This window comes from Pleurodeles waltl, chromosome 5 (genome assembly GCF_031143425.1).
Source record: "Pleurodeles waltl isolate 20211129_DDA chromosome 5, aPleWal1.hap1.20221129, whole genome shotgun sequence".
Classification (NCBI taxonomy): Eukaryota; Metazoa; Chordata; class Amphibia; order Caudata; family Salamandridae; genus Pleurodeles; species Pleurodeles waltl.
The window spans coordinates 886,013,039-886,025,360 of record NC_090444.1 but is presented as its reverse complement, the minus strand read 5'-3'; the positions used below and the strand labels follow the sequence as shown (position 1 = coordinate 886,025,360).

Below are 12,322 nucleotides of genomic sequence, written 5' to 3'. Positions count from 1 at the left end.
TGAAATCATACCAACGTATTTAGTTAATCTAATTTAAGGCCCGCAACTCTTGCTTAAAGATGTGCGAACAACACCAGTGTGAAACCGTTCATGTTACTTATCCCTCTACTCTTGCATTACCCATGCAAGAACACCAAGTAATAAAGAGGATTAATTCTGGTATTTCACTGACGTTTCAGACAGGAAAGACAGCCAAAAGACAAAACTTCATATTTTCAATATATGAAGGCTACAGTTCGTTCACTATAATCCATTTACCCACTGACTAGAAATACTACAAATAAAATAAATATCTTCAGCAGCACAAATGAAAGAAGGTTGGGTGATAGTACCACAGCTCCCTAATTAATCTTTTAGCTCCAAATGGAGAAGAACCCTTACATTACGTCTATATAATCTTGAAACAGGTGTAGTGTAATAGTTCTAACTTTCAAGTCAACAATCAAAATCGGGCAAAGGTAATTAAGAGACTTGATATCACAAAATATAAAATGTGGACCACTGCAAACAGATCAATTTGACATTTTTTCTTTGCAGAAAGCAATGACTTTTCAACACCACCAAAAAATATAAGAGCTACAAATGTAATCTTCAAGTAACAAGAACCATAGTTTAAGACTGCCCGATTGAGGAAAAACTTTTCACTGGAAAGAAAGAGAAAATCATGTAAAATTAGAACTCTTATTGAATATCAAAGGGTAGGCGATAAGCACTCCATCCCAGCAGACGGCCACCATACCAAACTGAGATTCATTTTCTTACAATGGAGAACACCACCAGTCTGTCTAGATCTCAAAGTGTTGATACAGTGTATATTGAAATGGGCTGGTATTTTACAATAGCTTATAATATTTCATACAAAATATCATTCCACACGGACATTGTCTTTCCAAAGGCTTGCAACGCAATTGTACAAGGACTGGCAAAGTCAATACCAGAGTATCGCTGGTGGCCATATTTGTTGTAGCAAAGCAACAAAGACAGACAAAGCAAGACATAATGGTTTGACAAAGCTTGTTTTACTCTGCGTGTCTCGAACTTGTACTGAAGAATTTTACTTTCAGGAATGTATGCAAACTTATTACTAAGTAATTGCAATGTTTTTGACCGGAAGAATTACTGCTATCAATGTGAGACCAGGTCTTAAATCACTGCATTTTAAGGCATGTTGGACTCTGCTCATGAATTTAATTAATAAGGGACTAGCCCAGGTATGTGCATAGCTCCGAAAAATCTATGGAACCGTTTTGGGAGTGCAACTGTATGTTTGCCAGGGATGAAGAAATCCCTAAATAAACACAGGTTCATTATGTAATGTATTTGCATGTGTTGAACCGTGAGGTTTGTCGAGGAGGACATGTCTGCACCAGGGTATTCAACTACGCTGAGAACCGCAAAGTATGGGCGTATTGGAATTTCTGTAACACGTCAATGAGTCATGTGCATTATGTAACCAGTAAAATTTTCTTCCAGAGAAGGGCATGCATACTGAATAATAATACATTGCAGAATGGAAGAGGAAACAGCTACTTCACAGAGACTGGTCATCGCAGAGAAGAGCCCAAAATTCAAAATAGCAGAAGGTAGACGGTCAGGAAACGGCCCATTAGTTGTGTGGCATGGACAAGTAAAGGGACCATATTTGCCCTCCACTTGGAACCAAAACCCCATTGCTGCGCTTGACTCAATGCAGTGGAGCAGACTGGTCAAAAGCCTTCTCAAGGAAAGTGGTGTGGGCTAGTAATCCCCATTCGCTGGCATGCAATAATAACACTCAATAAATGAAAGAAAAAGTACATTACACACACTACTCAATTACATACAATAATAATGTACAAATATACATAAGGCTGGTGAAAATACCTTTGTTGATATTGCGTAATCACATTGGACTCCCTAAAGGGTCATATAAACACATCAGTTAAGTCTATTGACTTGGTCAAAAGGTTCACGGTCAACAAACATGTTTAATACATTATTTTGTATAGGCACACAATCAATAATAATCCTGTTAAACGCACTTGTTAATGCAAAAAAAAAAAAAAAAACACATGTACTTTGATCAATAGTCCCTGTCACCATTACTTCAATAAAGCATTCTAAATGAACTTCACATCTCATTTGTATATACTTCCAACCATTGAATAGATAATTGTAAAAACAGCCCGTAGAGGGCACCCCATTTTGATCACTTAACATGTAACCATAGACTTCGCCCCTAAAGGGCACTGCATTCCCAGCTGTAAGGCACATGCTCCAACCTGTGTAGTGCTTGAACTGAATGAAAAATCCTGGGGTTGTCCTTTTGGGGACCCTGCAAGTTCATGGTCAATAATTCAAAAATGTATTGAGTCTCCTGGGAAAAAGGTTGCTGGGGTCCTGAAGCTTCCCTGCATTCATTTTGTATGATTTGTGGTGGCCCAGTCATCCGGAGTCTACCACAACCTGTAGACGTGGGATTTGACAATTTCCAGTCCCGCAGGAAATTATGGGGCACTCCCATTGGAGTCTGCATATTATATTAGCGGCCCCACCCAAGCACTGCTGCTTGCCTCTTTTGTTGATGGGGCATCCCAGGAACCAGCCGGGGGAAAGCGGGGGGATCTCTTTGTCACGCTGATATGTCTGACCCGTTGGGGTATTTTGCATGCTTCTGGGCTCATTCTTCATTCTGCCCCTACTGGTGAGTCCTGGCCACCTGGAACAATTTCCTTATGCTTCCTTGTTTCCAAGATAGCGTACTTCACAGGAAGCTACTTTCACCAGGCTCCCTGCGCCAGCCTTTCTCCTTTTTTCTCCTCTGGAGCTTCTCTCCTCCTTGGTGCAGAAGTCTAGTCCCCCCAACTAGTGGTGAAAGGTGCCATGCTTCCCTGGTACTAGGGAGAGCCTCACTGGTCCCTGGTCCTGGGGCAACTGTAGTTAGTCTTTAATGTAGATGGGCATCAGAGGTTCCTCCTATCAAATGCTTCCAGTTGAAAGTCACAACCAAGACAAGAATCTGTCCCCGCCCTGCGCAAGCAAGACCTTTTAAGGGGTGAGGCACCCCTGGCCTATCCTGGGATTCCACATCACCTCTCCACCCCTGTCCAAACCATCCTTAACAGCCTGCTGGACATTTAAAAATGGAGTCACCCAGAAGTCTGCTCTACGGGCTTTAGCTCCATCTCTCACTGACATCAATGCCAGGGCCTTTCCCACCAAATCTTCAAAAGCAGCCCCCTCCTGTGTTGGATCTAGAGGTATGGTCTCTCTCCTTTGTTCAGTGGGCTTGGGCTGGCCAATCCCTAGTGTGAGAGCTGACTGAATGATGCAGATCCTTCATCCCCAACCCTTTCCTCCTCAGGAGCGGAGTCAAGTACTTTTAACTACTCCCTTCGTGTTGGGTGGCACTTCTTCCTGCTGCTAGAGAGGAAAGTACAGCAGGGTGCAAAAAGGCCTAGGGTCTGATCCAGAGTTGAGCCAAAGAAATATGACAATCCTGGATGACCCATGAGTTGTACAGATATCATTTATTTCATATTTGGGTTTGACATACAGATTCCACCCAAGTTCGACAAGTCACTGGTCTCTGTAGGCCAATGGGAAGCGAAGCTGCACTAAAGCAGTTTTCCCCACAGGTGAGAGTGTCACTGCAGACAAGACAGTAAACCACACTAACCTTTCCTCTGAGTGTACACTAGCGGAAAGCAGCCTCAACGACAACTCCTGAACAACGAAGTCACAGAAAACGAAAGCGTAACAACGCTTTTGTTAACCACGACTTCCTTGTTCAGGGCCTTAACCACGCTTGTGCTGAACCACACACATGCGTGGTTAAGGCACAGAAGAGGGGAGTCGGCTGAGGAGGACAACGCAATCAAGGAGGAGGTAAGTGGGGGGTAAGGGTATTTTTTGTTTTAGGGGGTGGGGGTGGTTTAGGGGCACAGGTTGGGGCATTTTTTGTTTTAGGGGCAGCGGGGTGGGGGGGTCAGGGCATTTTTAATTTTAGGGACGAGGGTGGGGGGGGTCGGCCATTTTTAGTTTTGGCGGGTGGTCTAAGTGTGGGGAGGAGAGGTCGGGCATTTTTTGTTTTAGGGGCAGGGGTGAGGGGGTCGGGTAGTTTAGGTTTTAGGGGTGGCGGGGTCGGGGTATCTTTACTTTTTGGGAGTGGGGGGTTGGGGTAGTTTAGGTTTTAGTGGCGGGGGGGTCGGGGTAGTTAGGTTTTAGGAGCGGGGTGGGGGGGTCGGGTAGTTTAGGTTTTGGGGCAGGGGCTCTAGGTATTTTTAGTTTTGGGGGTCAGGGTGGTTTAGGGGAGGGGGTCTGGTTATTTTTAGTTTTAGGGGCGGTTTGGGGGCGGGAGAAGGGGGGGTCGGGGTATTTTTTGTTTTCGGGTGGGGTCAGGTCAGTTTAGGTTTGAGGGAGGGGTATTTTTAGTTTTAGGGGCAGGGTGGGGGTCAAGGTATTTTTAGTTTTAGGGGTGGGGGTCGGGTGGTTTAGGGGTGGGGAGGGGCAAGGTCGGGCATTTTTTGTATTTGGGTGGGGTGGTTTAGGTTTGTGGGGTGGGGAGGTTGGGTATTTTTTGTTTTAGGGGTGGAGGTCGGGTATTTTTGGTATTTGGGGATGGGGTGGTTTAGGTTTTAGGGGCGGGGTTGGGGTGCTTTAGGGGTGGGGTGGTTTTAGGGGCAGGGTGAGGGGTTGCGGTGATTTTAGGGGTGGGGTTGGGGGGGTTTTAGGGGTGGGGGTCGTGGTAATTTTTAGGGGTGGGGGCAAGGGGGGACGCATGCTGTAACCATGCATGCCGTTCACTAATGTCTTTACAACGAAAAATCGTTAAGGCATTAGTGGTAACAACGAGGTTGTTGTTCCGACCTAGTTGTTCAGGCATGCGTTTTTCCAGCATGCGTTGTTCCGACGTATATTCTACACTAGCGTTATGAGGCCTAGCCCAGGTCAAAATCCAATCTTGCAGAATTCCCACTGCGCCATTCTACATGTGCATAGTTACCAGGCTACACACAACAGTTTCCCATGTGCAACCCTCAAGAGTGCACACACGTAACCAGCCAAGTACCCCTTACACTTGCTCCATCACAGTGGCCTATCTTAAAAGGCGGAGGCTGGTAGCAAATATGTGCGGTCCATTTACCATGAGTTTGCCATGGGTGAGTCACTAGTTGTGAGGCTCATCCACAGTAAAAATGCCAAAAAAAACAGGTGATCAAAAAGCAAAATATCTGGGTGGACTGGATGGCTAGAACACATCGCCGTATAGAGAAATAACACAACAACATAAATAGCATTCTAGGTTACACACTTCTTAGTCAAATAAACCACTTCTTTTAAACTGGACGTATAACTATTTCTGGGGAGCCAACAGGGTTATAAAGATGTCTAGATTTCCTTTCCTCGCACAACACAGTTGATGTGCATGAAGAATGTGGCTGTACATAATGGGCTTGCCCATGAAAATAAATCATTTCATTTGTACTTCTCTTGTGTGAGGCTTCATTAGATGTGTCATCATCGCTCCCAAGCTGCTCGCAAACAACCCACCTCTGATTCTGTCCTAGCACCATCAGTTCCAGACATTCTCAATGTTGTAAAATCACCTTTTTCAGATGTAAGGTTATTTCATAATGACTTCATAGGAAGCATCTGGTCTCTGTGGGAGGCTGCTGAGAGATAACATGGAAGCTGCTAATGGTGAGTTCACTCCCCACACCCAGCTCAAGCAAGAAAGATCGCAGCATTTTCCCCTCGAGTGGAAATGTCTTTTGTGTCCACATTTTCTTTTGGTTGGCAGACAGAAGAACAAGTTACTTGCCTTTAGTAACTATGTATCTGGTAGAGACAGGTTCTAGCTGCAGGTTCTTTAACTTAAGAGTCTTCCCCAGGCGCCAGCCTGGATCCGTAAGCTTTTTTCCCCCCATAGTACGTCTGCGTGTCGGTAGAGACAGTTGTGCAACTCTGTATTGACAGCATCCGCTGGATGGGACGTCAATGGAGTCCATATAAGTCTTGCGCTGACGTCAGTTTCTTCTGTGACTATTTTCTGTGCTCAAAACGTGGAGCCACATATAACTGCCAATGGTAATAGTGTGCTTCGAACAAATGACACCCTTGTGACAATCACTGAATTCTTAATTCGAGGTGTAGATTTCCAAAATGAAATTGTTTGAGACAACAGAGGAACTCAGTTCGCAGCGCAGGGAGGATAGGAGGGTAGTTAAGGAATCTGCGGCTAGATCCTCTCACTACCAGATGCATTGTTACCAAAGGTAAGTAATTTGTTCACCTGATAGAGAAATCTCCTTAACTTAGAATCAGATACCAAAGTATAAAAAAAAAAACAGAGGAGGGACTGCGAACAGAGACCCTCGTAAATCATCTAAGTTGTGTTAAAGCAGTAGAGAACAAAAGGACCAGAGAAGACGAAAAAAGAGGGACAGTAAAAATACATCCTACAACCTCTGAACCCGTAGAAGTAACCACAGGTGAAGTACACAACAGAGCATGCAAGCACAGAAGAAGCTCATCCATGTCAGAGCATAGAAACAAGCTCATCCACAGTAGCATGTCAATTTTGTGCCATCAACGATTAAACCACAGTGAAGTCCTTTATCCAGAAGAAAACTGATTAGTACTGGAGAAATAGGCTATGTACTCGAAAAATTACCTACGAGTAAAATAAAATACTCATTAGGAAAAAGGATTGGCCCAAAAAAAAAAAAAAAAACACTAACAAAAAAGGGGATACAAAATGGTAAGAACATGGGTAGAACCACATCCATGAGCAAAACAATTCAAATGATGTGCTAAACCACAAGCAGTCTAGAGAAATGTAAAAAGACCGGCATACATAAGAATGTATGTGATCCTTGGCATATTGCACAACCAAGGACTCCTTGGGTTAACCCACCGAAAAGGAGTCATGGACCATAAAAACATGGAATGGAGAAAAGCCCTGTGAACATGAGCAACCAGTATTAAAGGCGAACAACAGAATCGAAGATGAAGCTACTAGCTCATTCCATGGAATGAAACCAACGTACGAACAGTTTGAGAAACCTTTGGTGATGACCACAGCATTGTGAACATAAAGACAAATGTTGTGAAGAACTACCCATGATTGCATGACAGTAGCACCAAGTGAGCAAGTGGATATACATCCATCCAGTGCTGGATGTAGACCAAAGTTACATGTTCTACCTAGTGGAAACACAGAGCAGCATAACCTGCAATGAAGCACAACCTCTTACTGTGTAAAAGGGAGGTCCAAGTCAGATCTGCATGACGGGGCAAACTTAAAAAGAGTATCAAGAGGAGAGAAAACATGCAGTTGACCACAATGATGAGAACAATACCAATCATTTGGCATATGAAAATACTTTAACAGCAGGAAAAGTAGCAAATATAATAAAAACATCAGGATGCTCAAAATATATATCCACTGACGCAGGAGTGAAAGAACCAACGCCTATGCACTACCAATCGTATATTTATTTATGAAAAACGTGCACACATACAAACACACATATATACACCAATATATGTATACATATTCGTCCTGGAATGTAATTACTTGTTTTTTGGTGTTTTTTTTTTTTTTTTATTTTTTTTAGGAGGGAGGGGGGTTTAGACGCAAAGAAGAATGGCAGGGGAAAGCAACAGCAACATAAGACTATAGAGAATAAGAGGCATCAAAAATGTACTGGAAAAGACCGCAATGATAACTATAAAATTGACTAGATTCTTAATAAAGAATCTGTGTGATGAATACATATAATGACAACACGCCTCTAAGTGTGAACTCAACAACAAGTAGTCATGAAAAATGAAAACAATTGTACCTATATGAGGCATCAAAGACGAACCAAACATGACAGATACAATATCTTCACAGAGGTGAAGTATCATCCCTGAAAAGGATACGATCTTTCGAAAGGGGAGGAAGTCTTACATGCAAGTGCAAAAATGTAAATCAACTCCCAAAGAGTTACAATAATAAAAAGTCTACATAATAGACTAAGCAAAATGTATAGGAGATACAGCTCTATAAAGACGAAGCATAAACTGATTTAAGTCAGGAAAAGAAATAAGAATGTTCAAAGAACATTGACACTATGGAAACGTCTGCAGCAAAGTGTAGAAAAATAGTAGGCTACAATCAATATGTAATATAGACCGTATAAGACCAAAACAAGGAAGTTCTGAAAGTCCTGAAGAAGGTAGTCATATCACAAGAAAAACAAAATGTACCCTTCAATGAGTTAAGCACAACGGCTATATTAGTTGACAAAACAAGGGGGGAGTAGGAAAGAATGTTACAGAACTCCCAGAGAGCTGGTGAAATCCTCAGTTCCCTAAAAGGGATACTAGTGAAATGGTAGAATTTCAAAAGTTAGAAAATCTAACTGTTGCAGTGGGAGGAATTGAGAACCTTCCACAGAAGGTGAATAGCAGACATAAGCAGATTTGGCATATTACATAAATACTCCACTTTGAGCATGATATATACCAAAAAGGTACAACTCTTAAGCATAAGCTTGTCTCCAGAGTGAAGTAGAAAAGATCACCTTCCTCCAGGTGTTTTATAAAGTGATAACCCTCTACTTGGACAACACTGACAACGTGAAGCAGAAGTCATTACTTTACATTAAGTAAAAATGATAAAGAAAGAAGCCTTGAACATCGGGCATGAAAAACTTCAAAGGGTTGTAGCACACCATATTATTGTAATAACAAGCTAAGGAAACTAGCACCTGGCAACCAAGAACACCCACTGGGAGTTCCCATTAGATTATAACAGTATAACTAAAAGCCATACATTCCTGCAGAAGCAAGACTCCGGTGTAGAATTACTGAAGATCAAGTAACCGCACAATAGTGATGAACAAGTAAAAGGGTAAAGAGGAAAACAAAGCTAACTCGTTGCTCCACCCCTACTGTCTCAAAGTCTCAAGGCTGAGTCAACCTGTGCACCAAACAAATGGGCGCCATCAAATGGCATGTCCAGTAATATATATATTGGACTGGCTCTGAAAACCCTGAGATACACAACCAAGCACGGTGATGCAGCACAACTGAGGAAGCCATGGCTTGACCCACAGTCAGTGGAATTCATGCCACAGCGAATGAGTAATTTAGCTGCATTCCGCCTGTTCTGAATTAAAGGCGTAAGCGTGCCCCTGACATCATCCGGAAGTGAAGATAAGATGTTTGCTTAAGAGTCCCATAATGAATTTACAGCCAATTGTACCAGAGAGAACACCAGTTACATGGCCTTGCGGGGGGCTGCCTTGCAAAATGAAAATGATGCAATTTAAGGACTGGACAGCACTAGTGGGAATGGTTTGTCCAATATCCAACAGTTCATTACCAATCCTATGATACATATAAATGTATATGTTTTGGGGATATATTTCCTACACATCCTAGCCCTAACTGTTAGCAACAAAGTTATCTAATAATAATGAGTGTAGGACTAAGACATTGTTGAGAGAAACATAAAAAAATACAAGACATGTTCACAGAACATAGCGCAGAAGTGGTGGAGAAAAATAAAATATGCCTGCCACAGACATCTAGACTCCTGGACTCTATCAGGAGGATACTTCCCCTTGATGTTTTCTGTCTTACTGTCCCTCAAAGCACAGAGGATTATGTTATTTGTACAGTTTCTCACTGTTTTTGGCAGAAGGAGTCCTTCCTATTAGTGATGTGTGGTGAGAATAGTGTGAAGGTAGTCATCAGGGCAATTTTTGAAGATACTTCAGTCCTGTGCTTCAGCAGGGTTTAAACATTCAAATCTTGAACTGGACTCTCTGATTTAAAGCGATGATGTAGAAACTGGAGCGTGGGTGTTAACCTTAGAGTCTGTCAGAATGATTTTGAGTTCTCTACAACTTTTATATTTCTATTCTTCAATTAAAACTGTTGCTAATCTCTCCCAAGATGTTGCTCTGTGGTGGAAAGGAGATGTCTGTACTGAGTGAAACCTCAAGATGTGTTACAATTTGGATTAAAAGCTGGACTCTCCTAGGGAAAATCACACAACATAAAAATCTCTGATTTGGACAGGTTCAGGGAGAGGAAGCTCTCCTCCATCCAAAACTGTATATGCTTCTCAAGGTCACCAACATTTACACATTTGCTTGTCATTTTCCATACAAAATGCTATTGAAATCATATTAAAACTCAAATCTCTTGAATGGAGATATAAAATCGCAAAGTTGTATTGCTGAGACAGAGAAGCAGCTCTTTACCACTGTGTCCCTCACTCACATGACCAGTTTTCTGAAGTGTTAATTACCAAAGCAGAGGGTGACTAATATTCAGGTCAGGAAATAAGGGGGTCAACATTTCCTCAGTAAGGCAGGTCCAACGGTCTAAGTGACCATAAGGATGAGGCAGGTAATTTCAAACTAGATACCCCGTTAAACATCAAGGCAGGATTGGGCAGGGTCTCAGAGCACTTCAGCTTATGCATAGGCTTCATAAGCAGGTTTTCTGACCATCAACTAACATATCAGTTTTGACGGAGTTTCTTGTAAACTAGCTGCCCCTCAGCCACAGGTTTTTGCCAAAAAGAAAATCTGCTAAGATTGTGTGAGGCCCCTTTGATGCGGTAGCGAGGTTACCTAGTGACAGGGAGTCAAATTAATAATACCCTGACGGTCTAAATGATTTGATGAAGGCGTAAGAGTGTTTAAGGAATTAAAAATGAAGTAAAAAGGCCACAGCCCTATGGGACACCACAGATGGGCTGTTTAAAGTTAGATCTAAAAGCGCTAAGCTGAATCGCTGAAAAACCAAGCGAGAACAACAAGATCTCACTAGGCTAGCTAATCCATGGATTGAAGTTAAATGACGAACAGGGTTGAATGCTGCCAAAAAGCCTCAAAGCCAGCAAACTGGCATGGTCCTAGTCTTCCGCCATCCTTAAATTGTCCTCCCCCTTGCATCCAATTCAGTACCACATTCAGCTCTGAAACCTGTCTGTAGCCCAGAAAAGCCTGTAAGCTCAAAGATAGGTGGCAGCTGCTACACTGTATGCAATGCAAGCTCTGTCACATCTGAAATATTTATTGGGTAGACATTTACTATGTCCTGGAGGTTCAAGAAAGGCTGTTTTAGTGAAGGCTGGATTAATGCATTTTTAATGATTGCTCAGTCTGTCAGAGAATGGCTTTGCACATTAAAAAGATAATCACATATCAGGTAAGTAGTTACCAGCTCTCCAAGTACATCTGGTGGACAGTTAACCAGCAGCAAAAGCCTGAATATTTACTAGATTGTACCTGTTGCAGGAAGTGATTGATCACTGTAGATCAGCCATGAGTTAAATGTTGTTAGAGTCTCTATAAAAAATAAAAAAATAAAAATGCTTGGTCTCTTAAGTTAGGAGGGGATTGGAATGGCTATTCTGACATGAATTAGGTGGCATTCTCTACAACGTTCCTATGAATTATCTCAACCTAACAAAGAAGTTTACTGTGTTGATCAAATAGCTCTACAGAAGGTACACATTTAGATTTCAATACTTCTGAATTCAGCTGTGATTTTAACAGCAGCGTTTTGGAAGCTTCTGAAGATGGTCAAGGATATTCTTATGGCAGTCTTAGTGATTAAGGCTAACTAGCTGAAAAACACGTCTTGTTGCACTGGATCCAGCCTCTCCTCATAGTGACTGTGTCATACCTGTAGTAGGAAAGGCCTGCAACATAAGGATGGCGCACTTCAAACATTGAGCGGGGGCATAAAAGACAGCTACCGGCGACAGACGTTTCAAAGTATTTTCTCATGTTTCGGGCACCAAAGGTTCAGCCAGCCTTATCCGATATCTCTGCATCTCTCGAAAGATACTCCATTGCCTACCTCCCTTTCCCTGCCTAACTGCTCCAATACAAAACAAAAGCCCAGTAGACTGTTCATTCACCCAGAGGCCTCCAAGTCAAAGTCTCAGAACCTCACACAACCAACTCAACCTTTCAATATTTCATGCTCAATAAAATTAATACTGTCACCCTGGATGGTAATAATTTTTCTATTGTGTCTAGAAAAAATACCCTATTTAAAAATGGCTTAGAGCCCCCCCATTACTTACCTTTGTTGGCTTCACAGTCACTCTTTATTTTCTTCTCATTTGTCAGTGCATTTTGAGTTCACTTCCTCTTGTGCGTTTGTTTCTTCATGGCTCATGGACCTAATACTGATTAATGTCTTTATTGGTGTCCTTCTGCTGCTGACGCTCGAGGTACTTTTTTTAGGTTGAAGCCTATCAGACAGTGCAGCCTGGTTGCTAAAGACTTCATGGGGACATTCTCAAATGTTCCCTGGGAAT

At 42.3% G+C, this 12,322-nt stretch overlaps 1 protein-coding gene across 1 annotated transcript in view; it reads right to left on the bottom strand.

Annotated features, from left to right (window-relative positions):
- Window positions 1-12,322, bottom strand: part of EGLN1 (egl-9 family hypoxia inducible factor 1) — a 167,687-nt gene that overhangs the window by 95,258 nt on the left and 60,107 nt on the right. The window lies entirely within an intron of this gene.